This window comes from Macaca fascicularis, chromosome 6 (assembly GCF_037993035.2).
Source record: "Macaca fascicularis isolate 582-1 chromosome 6, T2T-MFA8v1.1".
In the NCBI taxonomy this organism is placed as follows: domain Eukaryota; kingdom Metazoa; phylum Chordata; class Mammalia; order Primates; family Cercopithecidae; genus Macaca; species Macaca fascicularis.
In genome coordinates, this window is record NC_088380.1 from 168987248 (window position 1) to 169006283 (window position 19036).

Sequence of the window (19036 nt, forward strand, 5' to 3'; positions counted from 1 at the left end):
CTGCCTCAGCCTCCCGAGTAGCTGGGACTACAGGTGCCCGTCACCTCTCCCGGCTAGTTTTTTGTATTTTTTTAGTAGAGACGTGGTTTCACGGTGTCAGCCAGGATGGTCTCGATCTCCTGACCTCGTGATCCACCCGTCTCAGCCTCCCAAAGTGCTGGGATTACAGGCGTGATCCACCGCGCCCGGCCCTTTCTACTATTCTTTATCTTGATTTTATTCTTGGACTGTTTGTCATAGGAAGCAGAAGATATGTATTTCATATCCTGATACATCAACATTAAGAGCAAGGTTTCTCGACCTGAGAACTATCAGTATTCTGCATAATTCTTTGTCATAGGGCCTGTCCTGCACATGGTAGTATATGCAGCAGCATCCCTGATATCTATTCAGTAGAATACATTAGCCCCTTTCCAAATTATCCCTTGGTTATGAAACCCAAATGTCTCTAGACAGTGATAAAAGACCTTTGGTGGGAAGACGGGTCAAAATTGTCCTCAGTTGAGAACCACCTTTATTCCCAGAGAAAGAGGAAGAGAAGACAGCACCTGTATTCCTGCATGAGTCTTTCCTCATGCTTTCTTGGTAAGGATTGGATCACATATACACGCGGGAACTCATCAGTCACATAGATGTTGGGAATGGAAACCTGAACACAATTGTGGTCCTTTTAGGAGGGGCACTGGGGTAAGGAACCAATAGTATCATCTCCAGTATCTAATTATTTGTTGCCCCAACAGACAAACTCCCAAATCTCAGAGACTTAGCATCATAAAAGTGCTATTTATTATTCACTTAAATTCTCACATGGGCAGTGTGATTTTTCTCCATCTTGTAATTTCAGGAGCTAAAAAACAGGAGAAGAGAAAGATAGAGAAAACACACTATTTGTTTTTAACCTTTTCATTTTGAATCAATTTCAGACTTACAACAAAGTTATAAAAATAATACAGAGGGTTCCCCTTTATCTCCTACTCAGCTTCCCCTAATGGTAACATTTCCTCTAGTACAATTATCAAAACCAATAAATTACACTGGTAAAATATGACTGACTAAACTACAGGTCTTATTAGAATTTTGTCTATTTGTTCACTAATGTCTTTTTTTCTCTGACTACCTTAGCCTGGTGTGGATGAATGACTGCGATGATTTCTGAAATTACTTTTTTGTCAAGGAAACAAAGAGTCAAAGTTTTTCTGCTGTATACCATCTGCAGACAACACCTTGGTAATGAAAACCACCACAGTTTCTAGAAGCCACACATTTTGCAGACTCCACTGGTGTGGTCTCTCTCCTACCATCTTCAACTTATGACTGGACCTGGTCTTTGACTATCTGTGGGTAAAACAATCACTTCACAGAGTCATTTGCCAGAACACGTTACACAACACTAATCAACTGCAAAGGAGAATATTAACTGAGAGGAGGACATGGATACTTGGTGAGAACAAATGATCTCTTCCTAATATTTTTAGACAGGTATATGACTGAACACACTTAATCTCTCTAGAGATTCCAGAGATATATGTAAAAGCCAGAGGACTCTAATTTCAACAACCTGTGCAAAGTGGGTGTTGCCATACCTGAGGCACTGCCCATTTGTAGCTTTCCTTCTTTATTGAAGTGTGTTGCTGGTTGGAATTTGTGAGAAGGCTCTGGTTAAAATCCTGTTGTATCATTTGTCCTGGTCAGTCTTCCAGGCCATAAGGAGACACACATTTGTGCCTCTACACCTCCAAAAATAGCTGTACAGTCACCTAATTATCTACATTGAAAATTCATAGTTGGCCATCTTTCTGAGATGAACTTTCTTTACAGTAACTTTAAATGAGAAGCTTGACTGCTCTGAGGCTCAATCTCCTTTGCTGCAAAATAGAGATAATAATGCCTCACATAGTGGATGAAAGTATTATATGAAATAATGTACATAAAGCAAGAAGAATGTTTGAGCCATAATACATGTTCAAGAAATAAAAACAAAATAGTTATGGTAGTATTATGGCAATGTTTTTGTGCATCACCAATTAAAACAGATTATTCAATAATGTTCTATAACTTTTATTCTTTTTAAGGTATGCTTGACATGTTTAAAAGGTTCAGTTTGCAGATCATTATTAATATAATTATATAATTGTAAATTTACATGTTAGGATGTTTGTGTAAACTACAAGAAAACCGACTGAGTTAATGTAATCTATTGGGAAAATAAGAGAAAATTTAAAAGTCCAGGATTCAATTATCTGTGGGCTCTTCATCTTTTCATGATATTTTTCATTGACTTTTCTCCCTCCTAATAATAATTTGTGTTTGTTTCTGTAATATGTTTTCTCACATTATCCCCAGAGAACTAAAAAACTGTTATTTTTAATATAGGCTTTTTTGCTTCCCAGAAATTGGGCTAAAAGAAGATGAGAATCTATCAGAGTTGCCAAAAGAGAAATGCTTGGTGATAAATTATCTATCTGAGCATGTACAATGGACACACAAAATATTCTGAAACTGTCAAATCAAATGTGAGCATGATTAGAATAAAGCTGCTCGATGTCAGGGCCTTGCTTAAATAAAAGTGACAAGTTCTGACAGAATTTCTGCCTGGTGTGGATGAATGACTGCGATGATTTCTGAAATTACTTTTTTGTCAAGGAAACAAAGAGTCAAAGTTTTTCTGCTGTATACCATCTGCAGACAACACCTTGGTAATGAAAACCACCACAGTTTCTAGAAGCCACACATTTTGCAGACTCCACTGGTGTGGTCTCTCTCCTACCATCTTCAACTTATGACTGGACCTGGTCTTTGACCATCTGTGGGTAAAACAATCGGGTGGTTTTTCAATACTACAAGAGAAAGCTGAGCTCAAAGGTGACTACACTCAGATCTTCAGAGTTTGCTCATTCTCTTCACCAATCCATTTTCCTAGATGGCAGTTTGCCTTCTCAGAGGATGGTGAGGTACCTTCTTAGACAAGAGTGATGTGCCCTCTTAGGGAAAAGGAAGCCATACAAGCATTACAGTGGCTTTCAATTCCAAACCTATTGAGAACCAACTGCATGTCTTAAATAAGCCTTTTTCTTTCTCTTTGAATTATTTTACTCCATATAAAATAGAAAGAATGCTTTCAACATTTATTAGATCCATGCTACATGTTGGCTACTGTGGTAAACATTTAAACTTATAAGATGTGCTAACTGTCTCTAAAGGTTTAATACTTCATCTGTTTACTGAGCAACTGAAAATATAAAGCATTATATGAATGCAAAGATTCACTGGAATATTTTATCTAAAATGAATAGGTGTGTGCGTATAATTGATAACTCTCACCTATTTATCCATCTGTCTATCTGTATCTTCCTCTTCTTCTCAATGTGTGTATCATATACTACACAGGCATATACAGTGAGAGAGGGAGGAAGATACAGAGAGAGTGACTAATAAGAAACTTGTAATTATTACCATTTTCTATGTGATTACATGTGACATTTTATTTTGAATTTATGTTTTTAAGATGAATATACATTGCTTTTATAACAAAAATAAGCAAGTAGAAGTTATTTCATCTCTATTCAGAAAAAAGACATTTTACATGGATCCAATTTTGAATTTTTCATTATTACCTGACTTTTATTTTCTCTAGCTAACACAAATATGGCTCTCTCCTCTCTTGCAGACTATTTTCTTATGAGGTAGGGTTAGAGAAAATGAAGGTGGCATGTGATACATATTCTATGTCAAATGATTTTAGAGTTTCTAGGAATTCAGTGAGTAAGTAGAAAATCAGACATCATGGCCTACATAGAATGACTGAGAGAAGCTGTTTTGTTCACAGCCTGATCCTGAGTGCCTAGCACCATGCCCACCATATAATAGGATATAAAGAGAAAATTAAAACCTTGGCTGAAGCAATGCAACTATGAACTCCCAGTCCTAAGTTTTGACTGTGACACATGAGTTAAAAGAATTTTTTTTTTTTTTTTTTTTAGGTCTCAGTTAGTAAAAAAGCTAGTTTTAAAGATTCAAATAGCCATACTTTGGATAGACACAAAACTTTAAACTAGGTACAAACACGTGTCCATCTCCATTGTCTTCATGTAATATCCCTCTGGTATCTAGGGCTCAGTTGAAGACAACGGACTTTCACATAAACAATCATCTCGTTGTGACAAGATGTCTTGTGCTAGCTTTCTATTTCTATATAACACATGTCCACAAAACTTAATAGCTTAAAACAACAAACTTAAAAACCTCACACAGTTTTGGAGAGTCAGAAGTCTGGCAGCTTAGGTGGATGGTTCTGGTTCATGGTTGCTGTTAAAACTGGGCGGGGGCTGCAGTCATCTCAAGGTTAGACTGGTTGTTGGCCAGAAGCTTCAGTTCCCTGCCACATGTGCCTCTCCAGGCCTGCTTCCCACATAGCAGCTACTTCACCCAGAGACAGTATTGAGAGAGAGAGAGCACAGTGACGTCTCCATGTTTCTATGCCCTGTCTCAGTCACACATCATTAATCCCATTTTGTTAGAAGTAAAACAAGTCCAACCCTGTTCAAAAAGGAGTTTCAAATAATTTGCTGACATTAAAAAAATTATTTTATTTCATTTTATTTTTGGTAGAGAATGGGTCTCACTATGTTGTCCAGTCTGCTCTCAAATTCCTGGGCTTAAGAGATTCCCTGGCATCGGCCTATAAAATGTTGGGATTATAGGCATGAGCCACTGTGCTGTAGTGGACAAATTTGTAAAATCTTCACAGATGGCTCAATATGGGGAGAAAGTCAGGATTATAGTTCTGGCTTCCAGCAGTAATGAACTGTCCCTTACCTCTTCCATCACTGGGCCAGAATCTGTTGTATTCGGACTCAGTTAATGCTGTGAAGCTGCTATGTAAGTCTCGGTGGATGCACTGGTGAGTACTGAGATCGATTTAGGAGTCCACAGAGATCAGTTTCATTTTCTTGGATGGTTTCACTAACACTCATGCAATTCCAAAAACATGATGAAATTGTTTTTCAGTCCTTTATTGGTCTATCCTTGCCCATCCAGACTGGTTTTCTTCTTAAATTCCACAGGGAAACAAAAACTGGAAGACAACTTTTCAGGTTAAATATTTGTTAAAGTTTTACCTCCTCTTCTCACAGACACAGGGAAAACTGTGTTTATTAAACAAGAAAAGAAATGCCTTTTTTGAAGCACTATGTTATTCTCACTCTCCTATCTTTCTCTTCCCTGACCCCAAACATTCACATAAGCTATTATTTTTAATAAGGTTGCTTTATAAAAATCACACATAAATTAATCAAGCAAAAACTGTGTTTCCTGAAAGCTAAAAAAACGAGTAATTATTATACTATTACATTCTCATCTTATGATTGTACAGGACTGCACAGTTTATAAATAACTATTCATACGCTGTTTTATTTAATCTTCTCGAAAAATCTGTGGGATAGGTAAAATAGATATTCATCTTTCCATTGTACATATAAATAGAGACATACAGATGTTTGGTATCTTGGATAAAGTCATACAACTTCCACCTTAAGTATGGTTTAGAATAAATTAGAGGAGAGATGCGGGAGAGGAAGGGAAAGAGAGAGCGAGAGAGAAGGAGAGAATAGAAGATTGAGATTAATAACAAGTATCATCACACAGCAGACCTCTGACAGAACCCACATCAGAAAACAGGATTTTGAGGTGGCAGAGCTGACTCTCCAAGTTAATACAAACGTGAAGGAAAAAACTGTGAAGACTTTTTAGGTGTGATGAGTCACAGTACTGTGGAAAATTTTGAGGCTTAAAACCTGCATTTCACCCTGAAATTTCTCCTCCATTTGCTGGGAAACCAGTCCTTCTTGACTACAGTCAAAAGCATAGCCAAGCACAAACAAATTAGTTAGAAACGTGTTCTCCAAGTCAGTCTATGAATTATCCCAGTGATTCTCAAACTTGAGAAAGTATTGAAATTATCTGACGATTCCTTAAGACACAGAATCCTGATCCCCTTCCCCAAAAGTTGTTGGATTCAACAGCTCTGCAGTGGGGCCCAGTAATTTGCATTTTTAAACAAATTTCCAGATGGTGCTGGCATTGCTTCTCTGGAGATCTGACTTTGAGAACCCCTAGATTGTTATGTTTATTTCTATACTTCTTGAGTCCTCCTCTGGCCTTGGCTTTCCCAACTTGATATCCAACTTGTGTGCACTAATCCTGGCCAGCCTCAATGCTGGCCCTACTAAGGGTAGTCTTTCATTTTATTATCTAAACTGGGACACTTTTGAAAGTGAAGGCAATACTAGTAATAGCTACTACACTGGAATTGTCTTGATAAACAAGAATGTATATGCAAGACCTGAAAGCACTAATTTGATTTGACTCAATCCTCTACATACGTTTTTATTCCAAATGATTTTTTACACAATTAATAAATGAGTTAGGTTTTACAGAAATATAAATCTATATACACACATATGCTTATATATATACACATATATGCATATAGATACACACATACACACACACACACACACACACAAATGCTTTTTTTCATCCCAGTTTCTGGAACATAATGGTAGATTCTCTGAGGAGCATCTTCAAGAAGAAACCATGGATATATTCCCTCGGCTGCTGGCTGACGAGCACTAACAATTCTTTTGTCTCTCTTGGGAGATAGCCTCATCTGAAGCCAACTTCCTCTTCCAAGGTCATGCCTTCTTCCAAGGACAACCTGCATCAGTGACTGATGACAGCATATATAGGCTCATTCCCTTACTCTAACTTGTGAAGACTCCAAAGGGCCATCCCACCTCTAAAGAGGCTTCTTGGGGTTGGCTGAGGCATCTACTGAGAATGCATCACAGCTCAACTTCTTCCTCTGATCAAAACTCCTTTTCTTTTTCATAAGAATTGATCCTAGTTGATGTCTTGCATACTAATCTTTATCTCGGAGTTGTTGCTTCCTGGGAACTCAACCTGTGACACACACAATAAATGTTCAATAAGATGAATTGCTGCTAGTGACTACATTTTCTTCAAGTAAAGTTTCATCCAGTGACTCCCTTAGACATTGTTATAATCATACTACCCTTTGATCTATAGCTACTAAAATTAATATGGTAAATCCGGTAACTAAATAGCTTTCATAGAATGTACATAGTAACTTTCTACTTGGTAAATAGTGATAAATGCTTCATCTTGAAGCATAATTAAGGCCTGCTCTCATTAGGAGGATTTGTCCACATAACGCCAATCACTGGAATGATATGGAGGGTAAGCAACTGTGCAGTTCTTTCGACTGTATTTATTTAATACTCATGTGAGTCTTGAGAGTGAGTGTGCTAAATCTTTGGATAACTCCAGGGTTAAGGGTTCCAACCCCCCTCCTTCCACACAGTAAAAAATCCACATGTAACTTTAGATCCCCCCAAAATTTAACTACTAGGAGCCTACTATTGACTAGAAGCCTTAACAATAGCATAAACTGTCAATTAACACATTTTGTATGTTATTGTATTATATAGTTTATTTTACAGTATGGTAAACTAGAGAAAATAATTTGTTATTAAGAAAACCATAAGGAAGAGAAAATACATTTATAGTACCGTACTGTGTTTATTGATACCATAGGTTTATGTCATCCGTTTACAAGATAAATCATCTGTCTGAGATGGTGGGCAACCACAGCTGCAGACCTCAATCTGTGGTGCATAGCAAGCAATTCAGCTTGTTCTTATAATGTCATGACTTTTCTCTGCTTCTTGGGAGCACTTCCATCATCACTAGTGGCATTTCGTATGGGTCCCATGGTGTTATTCAAGGTTTATGATAGTGTACTAAACACAATAAAAAAAATTGCAAGAACCATGAGAGTTCACCTTTTACTGAAATGCTCAATTTACTAGAGAGAAGGGTTGCTCACACAGAGATGATTAGCATCATCTGACGTTTTAAGTATATACTCACAACTCTGAGCTCACTGCAATAGCTACAGGAGAACTTGTTCTAGCAGTACAGTACACACTACAGTTAATTTTATACAGTGATGATTTAATACTGCACTTTTATGTTTGTTTACAATTTTTTCCTGATGGGGAATGGTGCCATGAATGGTTTGTGTATGTATAAGTTTGGTAAATTTTAACTTTATATAATAAATTTGTATATATTTAATGATAGTAAATGACAAAATAGACTAGTGTCTTATACATACATCTTATATATTCATGACATATCTAACTTTTTCTGATTTTTTTTTCAATATTTCTAGGCTACATAGTTCATCTGCAAGTTTATTTAAATTGTCACAATCTCCAAAAATTGTTCTAGGTTTATTGAAAAAAATCCATATACAAGTGGACCAGCATAGCTTAAACTCATGTTGTTCAAGGGTCAACTGTGGTATGATTTTTCCTCATTCTACATTTTGGACTGTTATATATATTCACTGTGAATTGCAGTGTGTGTATGTGCGCATGCATACATGTATACACGATGATGTCAGATGTTGGGCAACTCTCAGTGTAGTGAAGTCATATACTTGAGCTTTCATATTTAGCTTTATTTCTTTGCATGTGAGCTAATGAGATGGGCTGGAAGCTATTCAAATTTCCTTGAGAATTCCCTGTAAAAATATGTGATATTCTTTCTAAGAGGAAGACATGCTAGATTTACTGTTAGTTAATAGGAACCCCAGTCTGTGAGGTGGAGACATTTATACTGCTTGGCAGTATTAAGATCAAGCTTACAAAGAAGCTATAAATTTCTTAATCATTGGCAGAAGCTAAGCTTCCTTTTTTATGTAATTTCTAGGCTTCCTTTTTTTAACCTCATTGCCAGTTTCAAATGGCTTGGGACTCTAAATAAAGGTCTGGCCCCATAACTGTCTCCTTTTACATGCTTCCTGACAGATTTTTTTGAGAGGTGAACAATTCATTATTCTATCTGGGTTTAAGAAAACCAATTCTCAAATCTGGCTCTTTTTGTATGAATGCATTCTAAGAGCTCTAGGTATGGCCCTGAGCACTTTTCAATAACTTAATTAAAACTCATCTGGGAGAGTTTACAGGGGGAGTAATGAATGTAATCAGGGAACAAGAATCCAAGAGAAAGAGAAGACAGCACATTTAGGTCAAGGTTTGTTAACACTGGCCCTGATATTTGGGGCTGGATAATTCTTTGCTGTGAGGGGCTGTCCTGTGCATTTTACACATCTTTAATAAGACTCCCCAACCCTCTGAATTGTGACAGCCAAAGATTTTTCAGATATTCCAGAAAGTTCCCCACGGAGAGATGCAAAATTGTTCCAAGTTGGCAACCACTGATTTAGATGTTAAGTAGCAAATGATGCAAAGACCCCAACAATAATCTAAATGATCTTCTCTTTACTCCAAGTAGCACCACTGAGGACAGAAATCTGGTGACCTGGCCTCCATTACATCATTTAACATCTATTTATGGAATAAATACTGACTGTATTTTCTGGCATTTTGCTAGGTCTACAAAACTTGGTTCCTATCTTCAGAGAGCCTACACTCAACTGAGGAAGACAGACAATGGATTTAGAATCAGACAAATATATATCTGAATAAAATAATGGAAGCCTTATGAAGGAAAATGAAACTGGTATGAGAGGGTAATAGACAGGGTCTGTCCTAGAGTTGCAGTCAGAGAAGGACTCCTTGAGGTGCAAATGTTGTAACCAGTATCTGAAGATCTAATAAGAGCTGACCAGAGATCTAGCTCTGTTTTCCTGACTGAGTCTAATACTTGTTTTAAATTGCACTGTCCACAAGGTATTTGGACCCTTTCTTCTTCAGTTCTCTCTTTCTTAGTTATTTCTGAGGGCCTTATGCTTGCTAGGGTGAGAGAGAAGAGATGGGCCTGGGAAGCTGCAGGGCTCCCTAATCAAAAAATTTACCCCGACCATGACTATGGTGCAGTGGCGATTCTTCTCACAATTGCCCTGGCTAGTCAAGACTATCTTTGGGCTTTTGTTTGTTTATTTTGCTTTGTTTTTCATTTTTATTTTTCAACACATGCCATCATCACCCCCCATCCTGGCTGTTTTAGAATAACAAAAAATACATATTATTGAATATATAAATACTATTTCTAAAAGCAAATCAAAGCAATTACTGTATTGAATCTGCCTTTTCAAATCATATTCTTTTTTACCTTCTGTATAAAATTTGGAGACAGGGAGTTGCATTCTGCTCCAGAGTTTCCAGGCTGGGGATCATGAACTCCATAGCCTTCTTATTCTGTTTGTATTACTCTGTTCTCACTCTGCTAATAAATTCATACCTGAGACTGGGTAATTTATAAAAGAAAGAGGTTTAATTTACTCACAGTTCCACATGGTTAGGGAGGCATAACAATCATGGTTAAAGGAGGATGAGGAGCATCTTACATGGTGGCAGGCAAGAGAGCGTGGGTAGGGGAATTGCCCTTTATAAAGTCATCAGCTCTCTTGAGACTTATTCACTATTATGAGAACAGCACAGGAAAGACCCACCCCCATGATTCAATTACTTCCCACCACGTCTTTTCCACAACACATAAGAATTATAGGAGCTACAATTCAAGATGAGATTTTGGTGAGGACACAGCCAAACCGTATCACTGTTACTACACATTTTGTTGTGTAACAGAAATCTGGTATGGGACAGAGAAGGGAACCACCCTTCTCCAGACAGGGCAAAAACATTTCATTTACTATTTTGTAAATAGTTCTAAAATTTACCACATTAGTTAATTATATTAGTTTAGCCTTAAAGGCCCTAATGAGATGCAAAGTTGACAGATGGGATGACACACTAAACCTGTTCATGTCCATTACCATGAAAACTGGCATGAATTAAGTGGACACATTAGGCAGCAAGAGCAGGACCCTAAAAATGCAAACTGAAACCACAATGAGATTATCATCACATGCAAGTTAGGGTGGCTATTACCAAAAAGTCAAAAGATAACCAATGTTGTTAGGGATGTGGAGGAAAGGGAACCCTTGTGCATTGTAGGTTGGAATGTAAATTAGTACAGTCGTTATGAACAATTCCTCAAAAAATTAAAAATAGAACTACTAGCAATCCCACTCCTGAGTATTGGGAAAAACCCCACCCCCGACATTTATTGTGGGTTCTTTTCTATTTCCCTAAGTGTCTCAGCTGGTTTGAGAAATAAAGGGAAAGAGTACAAGAGAAAGAAATTTTAAAGTTGGGTGTCTGGGGGAGACATCACATGTTGGCAGGTTCCATGATGCTCCCTGAGCCGTAAAACCAGCAAGTTTTTATTAGCAATTTTCAAAAGGGGTGGGAGTGTACAAATAGGGTGTGGGTCACAGAGATCACATACTTCACAATGTAATAAAATATCACAAAGCAAGTGGAGGCAGGGCGAGATCACAGGACCACAGGATGGGGTGAAATTAAAATTGCTAATGAAGTTTTGGGCATGCATTGTCATTGATAACATCTTATCAGGAGGCAGGGTTTGAGAGCAGACAACCTGTCTGACCAAAATTTATTAGGTGGGAATTTCCTCATCCTAATAAGCCTGGGAGCGCTACAGGAGACTGGGGCTTATTTCATTCCATCGGCTTCGACCATAAAAGGTGGCTGCCTCAAGGGGGCCATCTATAGACCTACCCTCAGGGCACATTCTCTTTCTCAGGGATGTTCCTTGCTGAGAAAAAGAATTCAGCGATAGTTCTCCTATTTGCCTTTGAAAGAAGAAAACTATGGCTCTGTTCTGTCCGGCTCACCGGAGGTCAGACTCCAAGTCTTATCTCCCTTGTTCCCTGAAGATTACTGTTATCCTGTTCTTTCTTCAAGGTGCCCAGATTTCATATTGTTCAAACACACATGCTTTACAAACAATTTGTGCAATTAACGCAACCATCAAAGGGTCCTGAGGCAACATACATCCTCCTCAGTTTGCGAAGATGACGGGATTAAGAGATTAAAGTAAAGACAGGCACAGGAAATCACAAGAATATTGATTGGGGAAGTGATACGTGTCCATTAAATCTTCACAATTTATGTTGGGGGATTGCAGTAAAGACAGGCATAAGAAATTATAAAAGTGTTAATTTGGGGGACTAATAAATGTCCATGAAATCTTCACAATTTATATTCTTCTGCCATGGCTTCAGCTGGTTCCTCCGTTTGGGGTCCCTGACTTCCCGCAACACCTGAGTATATATACAAAATAAATGAAATCAGTGTGTGGAAGAGATACCTGCACTCCCATGTTCATTACAGCATTTTTCACAATAGCCAAGGTATGAAAACAACCTAAATGTTCATGAACTGATACATTGATAATATTTATTAGACACATGTATATATTTTGTGTGTGTATATGTAAATATATATACATGTAAATGTCAATGTGTACATGTATATATATGTATGCATATGTACACACACACACACACACACACACACCCTTACCCACACGATGAAATATTTTTCAACCTCAAGAAAGAAAGAAATCCTGTTACTTTCACCAAAATGGATGAAACTTGAGTTCATTATGTTCAATGAAATAAGCCAGGCACAGAAAGTTAAATACTGCATTATGTCATTTATATGTGGTATCTAAATAAGTCAAATTCATAGAAGCAAGAGTAAAAGGGTGGCTGAGGGGAGGGTGGGGTATTGAGGAGATCAAAGAATCGTGATCAAAGAAAACAAACTATCAGTTATACAGGATGAATAAGTTTTAGAGATCTAATGTACAGGATGGTGACCATAGCTGACAAAATGTATTGTATGCTTGAAATTTGCTAAGGGAGTAGATCTGAAGTGTTCTCACCACACAGACACACAGGCACACACAGATGGTATCTATACAAAGTGATGGTTATGTTAATTAGCTTGATTGTGGCAATCATTTCACAATGTATACATATATCAAGACACTACCTTGTATACCTTAAATACAGGCATTTTTTATTGTCTTCAGTTATATCTCAATAAAGCTGAAGAAAAAGATTATGAAAAATGGGGGGATGGGAAACTGGACCCTAAGGTCATGGAATGGAGGAGACAGCTTATCTTCAGTAGGGGTGATAGGAGTGTCAGGGAAAGACACTGGCCTACAGGTAAACCTGAGACAAGGATGCCTCCAAATTCCTCAGCAGGGAGGGATACAGGAGGGGAGCCACAGAAATGGAGGACGAATGCATAGAGAAGACCCCCAAGACAAACTTCACCTCACTTCCAATCAAGCTGTTTTCAGAAAACACATGGGAGGCAAAATCCAAGCCCTTTTGTCTATGTCCTTCTTCAAATAAAAAGCAAAATAGGCATTAATACACAAAGGGGTCACAAAACCTCAAGTTTTTGCCCATCTTAGAGGCCCTGCCTCTGAGGGAGAATGACAGAAGCATAATAATTTGACACTCAGTATTGTTGGTTAAAGAGAATGTGCTACCCACAGACAGACTGAGATACTCACAGAGGCCTCTTTAAAATTAAAGTCTAAGAGAATGACAGAAGCATAATAATTTGACACTCAGTATTGTTGGTTAAAGAGAACGTGCTACCCACAGACAGCCTGAGATACCCACAGAGGCCTCTTTAAAATTAAAGTCTAAACTTCTTCAGAAGTTTCCAAACAAAATAAATAGGCAGATGTTTGTGTCACCCTGATTTTGTTTAGGATTTCCTAGATGACTACTAAACATTTTATTTTAAAAAATTACTTTTGCCATGTAAGAAAACTTAGTGCTTTTTCTAAAACTGAAAAGTTCACTGCAGTCTCACTGAACTATTCCTTAAAAAACAGGCCAGGACAGCAAGCTAAGGTGCCGAGTGATGACAGTTGTGATAGCCCACAGCTCTGAGCAGGGAGGTAAGGGGAGCGGTGTCAAGTTAAATCTGTCAGAAGAAGTTGAGAAACCTGATAAAAGTATAAAATATTCAGGATGCAGGAGAAGTGCACCCAAATTCTCCATTAAAAAAAAAATAGCTTCCCTTTAAGAAGCCGAAAGAGATAGGAGAACAGCAGCCGCCTTGGGGCACCACTTCTAGGTTGATCTACTTGAAATCTGATTAAGCAAAAATATAATGAGCATTTCCACTTATGTGCTAGAATTAAAAAGGCATCACCTGCAAATAATGTTACTGAGCATTTTTTATATTGCAAGGCACTGAAATAAGTACTTTACGTTAACTAACATTAATCCTCAAAACAAATCTTATCAGGTTGGTATCATTATTCATATTTGTAGGAAACTGAGGTGAATAGAGTAACATATGAGCAGATGCCTATGGGGATGCAGGTTGGTCTGAATCCACGCAAGTGCACTTTGAACAATGACACAAGTTAAAACAATAAAGGAAGAAAGACACTGTTGATTCTCATTATTTGTGGTAGTTACGCTATATAAAGCCATTCTAAAAAATGTAATTAGCAAAGACAGAACCATTACTTCTGGGGGAAGTGGAGGGTGAAATTTCTACAAACCTCTGGTCACGACATTTTCTTTTTTCTTTTTCTTTTTTTTGGGGGGGTGGGGAGGTGGTGTTTCACTCTTGTTGCCCAGGCTGGAGTACAATGGCACAAACTCAGCTCACTGCAACCTCTGCCCCCTTGATTCAAGTGATTCTCCTGCCTCAGCCTCCCCAGTAGCTGGGATTACAGGTACACGCCACCACGCCTGGCTAATTTTTGTATTTTTAGTAGAGATGGGATTTCAACATGTCGCCAGGCTGGTCTCGAACCCCTGACTTCAGGTGATCCACCAGCCTTGACCTTCCAAAATGCTGGGATCACAAGCATAAGCCACCATGCCTGGCCGACATTTTCAACTGATAAATATATAACCTTGCTTTACATGTTTCTATTTACAGAAAACTTATGTAATATACCGTTGATGCATTAACACTGAGCTCATAGCCAATAGCACTATAGCTTGTATCTGAATGAAGCTTATCATACACACATTTTCTCCCTAAGACACATCACAGCCTTCTTACTCTTAGGAACACTGCATAGCACTTTAGCACTCTGGTTGGGGGCCATTATAAATGACAAAATCATCAACAGAAAGTCAAAAATGGGAAAAACATGGCACTAAATTGACCACTAAAAGAAAACTTATTTACAGAATGAGAGCTGAAACAAAATGGAAGAGTTGATCTCAGTTGGGAATGTGCACTTCTGGTAACAAATTTTTCACTGCACTTTTCACATCTCCAGTGACTGTAAAAGTGCTGTGTCAATTTGGGGATTATGTATCAATTTTGGAGAGTAGAGGGATTCATAAATACAGAATCCAGCAATAATATTGATGAACTACATGCATTCTGCCCATCCCCATAGCCTGGTAAACAACGTTCTGGAGAGCAGAAAAGGAGAGAAGGATGACAAGAAAACCAGAAAGAGGGGCTCAACAGAAAGCAAGATCTATGTTGCTGACATCCTTGGTTTTAGCAGGTCAGTTTTTGTAGCATTTCTTCTCTTGAGAGCCCTGTGTTGTAGCCTTGTTTAAGTCACCGACAGGCTTATTTCCTGAAGCAGAAACCCTGCATTCCTTGGTCTCCTCTCGTGTTTTCCAGATCTTTCCGAAATGAGGACCTGACTTGTCCCATCTCTAATTCCTTGACAAATCCAGGAGTGCTGTTTCTCAACACAGCCGTTATTGGGTTGATACTGTTTTCAGTCTTTCTCATATCTCGTTACCCTTATTCAGAAATGATCTGATCACCTAATGCTACATTTTAGAAACTTTTCTACACAAATGAACAAAATGAGTTACTTAAACTGATTTATCTATTGAGATTACAGAAACCCAAGGGCAGGTGTGGCATTCAAGCAAGCCTGGAATAAAGATGACACCCCCAAATGATGGCTCAGGACCTTACCTCTGTCTCGAACTCAGCTCTCTTTTACTGTGCTAACCCACGCTCAGAGAGTCTCTCCCTGTGGTCACCCAATGGCAAACAGAGACACCAAAGGCAAAATCTTTCCAACTTCAGCTCAAGAACAAAGACATGGACCCCTTTTCTCGTATTCTTAACAAAGACCTTAGGACTTAACCTGCCGTTATTCAAACTGTCCTGATTTAAATCCGCATGTGTCCATCCTGATTCACATAAACTGAGACTGTTTGCGTGAGGATGGAGCATCCCCCGATAAAAACTATGGGGTTTTTTAGAAGCCGGACTCCTCTGTGTAGGCAAACACGAATGAATGCTTCACAGGTGAAGTGAGGTTCATCTGCCTCCTAAGCCGGCCTCAGAAGAGTTAATCTTTTCCAGAGTATCTGTCCTCAAAGTCCTGAGCAGCCCATAACAGTCAATAGTGGCCAGATGAGGGCAGTAGAGAGAAAAGTCGCCGTGGAAACCTCAGACCACAGGAAGCTATGATGGAGCGCTCGCTGCTCTGGGTACATGTCAGAGAACTTGAAGCTGATTTGAAGCTTCCTGCCTGTACCCACTAAGGCATTATGATTGTCACGCACAACTGGCTTTCTGCTCCCTGAGGATTCTCTCTGACTGCCAGAGCCTGCTCTCCCTGGACTCCTGGCAGGTTTGAAAGGCCAGAGAGTTAACACTCCTTGGGAGCAGCTCCCCGCACCCCCCGCCCCCGCCCCCGCCAGTGAACCCTCCTGTGGGATGACCCTGAGGCACATGTGCCACACTGACTCACAGCTTCATCCTAGTGGGGATGAAAATCCAGTGAATTGGAGAAACAATGCACTTTCTTTCTCTCTCACTCCCCTGCTCCTCTGCCAGTGCCTCTGGGATCACCTCCCAAATAAACCACTTTCCTGGAACCTTGTCTACTGAGACAAATGCCACATGGACCATGATGGCATAGGATCCAGGATTTTAAATATTTTTGCAAGAACACATATTTTCTGTTGTTGTGTTCTCCCTACTATAGAATAAAAATCAAGGAGAGGATGGATAATCTCCTTGCTGGGAAATCCACTGTTAACATATTTTCTAGAAATAAATGAAAAGAATATATATTTATGCAGAAAAATGTAAATAGCATGATACTATAAAATATAAAAACTAAATTTGTATTTTCTCACCTTCTTCCAACAGTAAATTCTGATAAATTCTCTTGTAATTCCTCCCACAGAAAAGAGAATATACAGAGAAAGCAAAAGATAAAAGAGAAGAGAATGTCATAGAAAGGTACAGAAGGAGAGAGCATTTGCAAAGCTTTTGGTATAGAGCTGGTTACTAAATAAATCACTTTCCTTAACACTTTCTTCAAACAATAATTCTATCTGTGAGTATACTTCAAGTAACAGAACCTGCACTGGAAATAAACATACATACAGGCATGTTTAAATGATGATGTTGGTCTGGCTACTGGATATGCCATAGATTAACTCAGTTAACTCACCAATAAAAATTCAAATGAAGTCCTCTTTGCTAATGAATAAAAATGAGCAGCACTAAAATCTAATTACATCCCTACAAGAATATTTTATGTCTTAAGTAGCCAATATTTTTACAAAGTGAGCTAATTAAAATATTAAATAAAATATTAAAATAGGTAGACAGTTTTGAATATTTCTGATTAAGTTAAATTTGTTCTTTATACATTTTTCTAATACAAATGGTGGAAATTACAGAATATAAGCCTCCAATTAATCTTTCCTTCCTTAAATGGAAACATGATTCAGAACTTAACAGCATTGATAGAATCTAAGCATTTTGCTAATGCAAAACAAATCTTAACAAAACATCAGTACAATATGTTCAGTCAGAAAGAGAATATAGGCTGGGCACCGTGACTCACATCTGTAATCCCAGCACTTTGGGATTGCTTAAGGACAAAAGTTCAAGACTAGAGTGAGCAATATAGTGAGACCCTGTCTCTACAAAAAAATTTAAAATTACTCTGGGGTGGTGGTGCACACCTGTTGTCCTAGCTACTTGGGAGGCTGAGGCAGAAGGATTGCTGGAGCCCAGGATTTCAAGGCTACAGTGAGCTATGATCGCTCTGCTGCATTCCAGCCTGGGTGGCACAGGGAGACCCTGTCTCCAAAATAAATAAATAAATAAAATAGAACATAGTTTTGCTTTAGTTATCCTTTTATTTACCAAAAAAAAAAAGCCAAAAAAAAACAAAAACAAACAAACAAAAAAACCTGAAATTTTGTTCCATGTGAACTTGAAAACTGTTCTGGACTGAAGATGGTGGCTCGTGCCTTTAACTCCAACCCTTTGGGAGGCCAAGTCGGTAGAATCGTTTGAGCCCTTGAGTTCAAGACTACAGTGAGCTATTATGGCACCAGTGCACTCCAGTCTGAGCAACAGAACAAAACCCTGCCTCTAAAAAGTAAAAGCAAAGCAAAGCAAAGCAAAGAGAAATGTCTTGAACTATCTGATTTTCTGATTTGTCATTAATTAAACAATTTAAGAAGTAGCACGTTAGCCAGTCGTGGTATATCACACCTGTAATCCCAGCACTTTGGGAGGCGGAGGTGGATGGATCACTTGAGGTCAGGAGTTTGAAACCAGCCTGGCCAATATGGTGAAACCCCATCTCTACTAAAAATACAAAATTAGCTGAGCATGGAGTCACATGCCTGTAGTCCCAGCTACTTGGCAGGCTGAGACAGGAGAATCGCTTGAACCCTGGAGGCAGAGGTTGCAGCGAGCCAAGACTGCACCACTGCACTCCAGCCTGGGCAACAGAGTGAGACTTCGTGTCTAATTCAACAACAACAAAAAAAGCAGCACCTCAAAAAAAAAATAAATAAAACTTTTAAGAAGAGCAATAAATACACTTATGCTTACGAGCATGTGCACATATGTGCACACACCCACAAACCCAATAAATATGACTGAAGATGGTAAACAAATTAGGTTAGGAAAAATATTTCTATCTAATACTATAGACAAATGGCTCATATTGTTAATATACAAAAGGCTGTTCTAAGACAAAAAATATTAAAATTCAGGTAGAATAAATATGAGTAACAACCAAACACAGTTAAAAGGAAAGTAATTTTAAAATTTTTGAAAAAATGTTCAATCTGACTTAAAATATTTTTTAAAATACCATTTAAAGC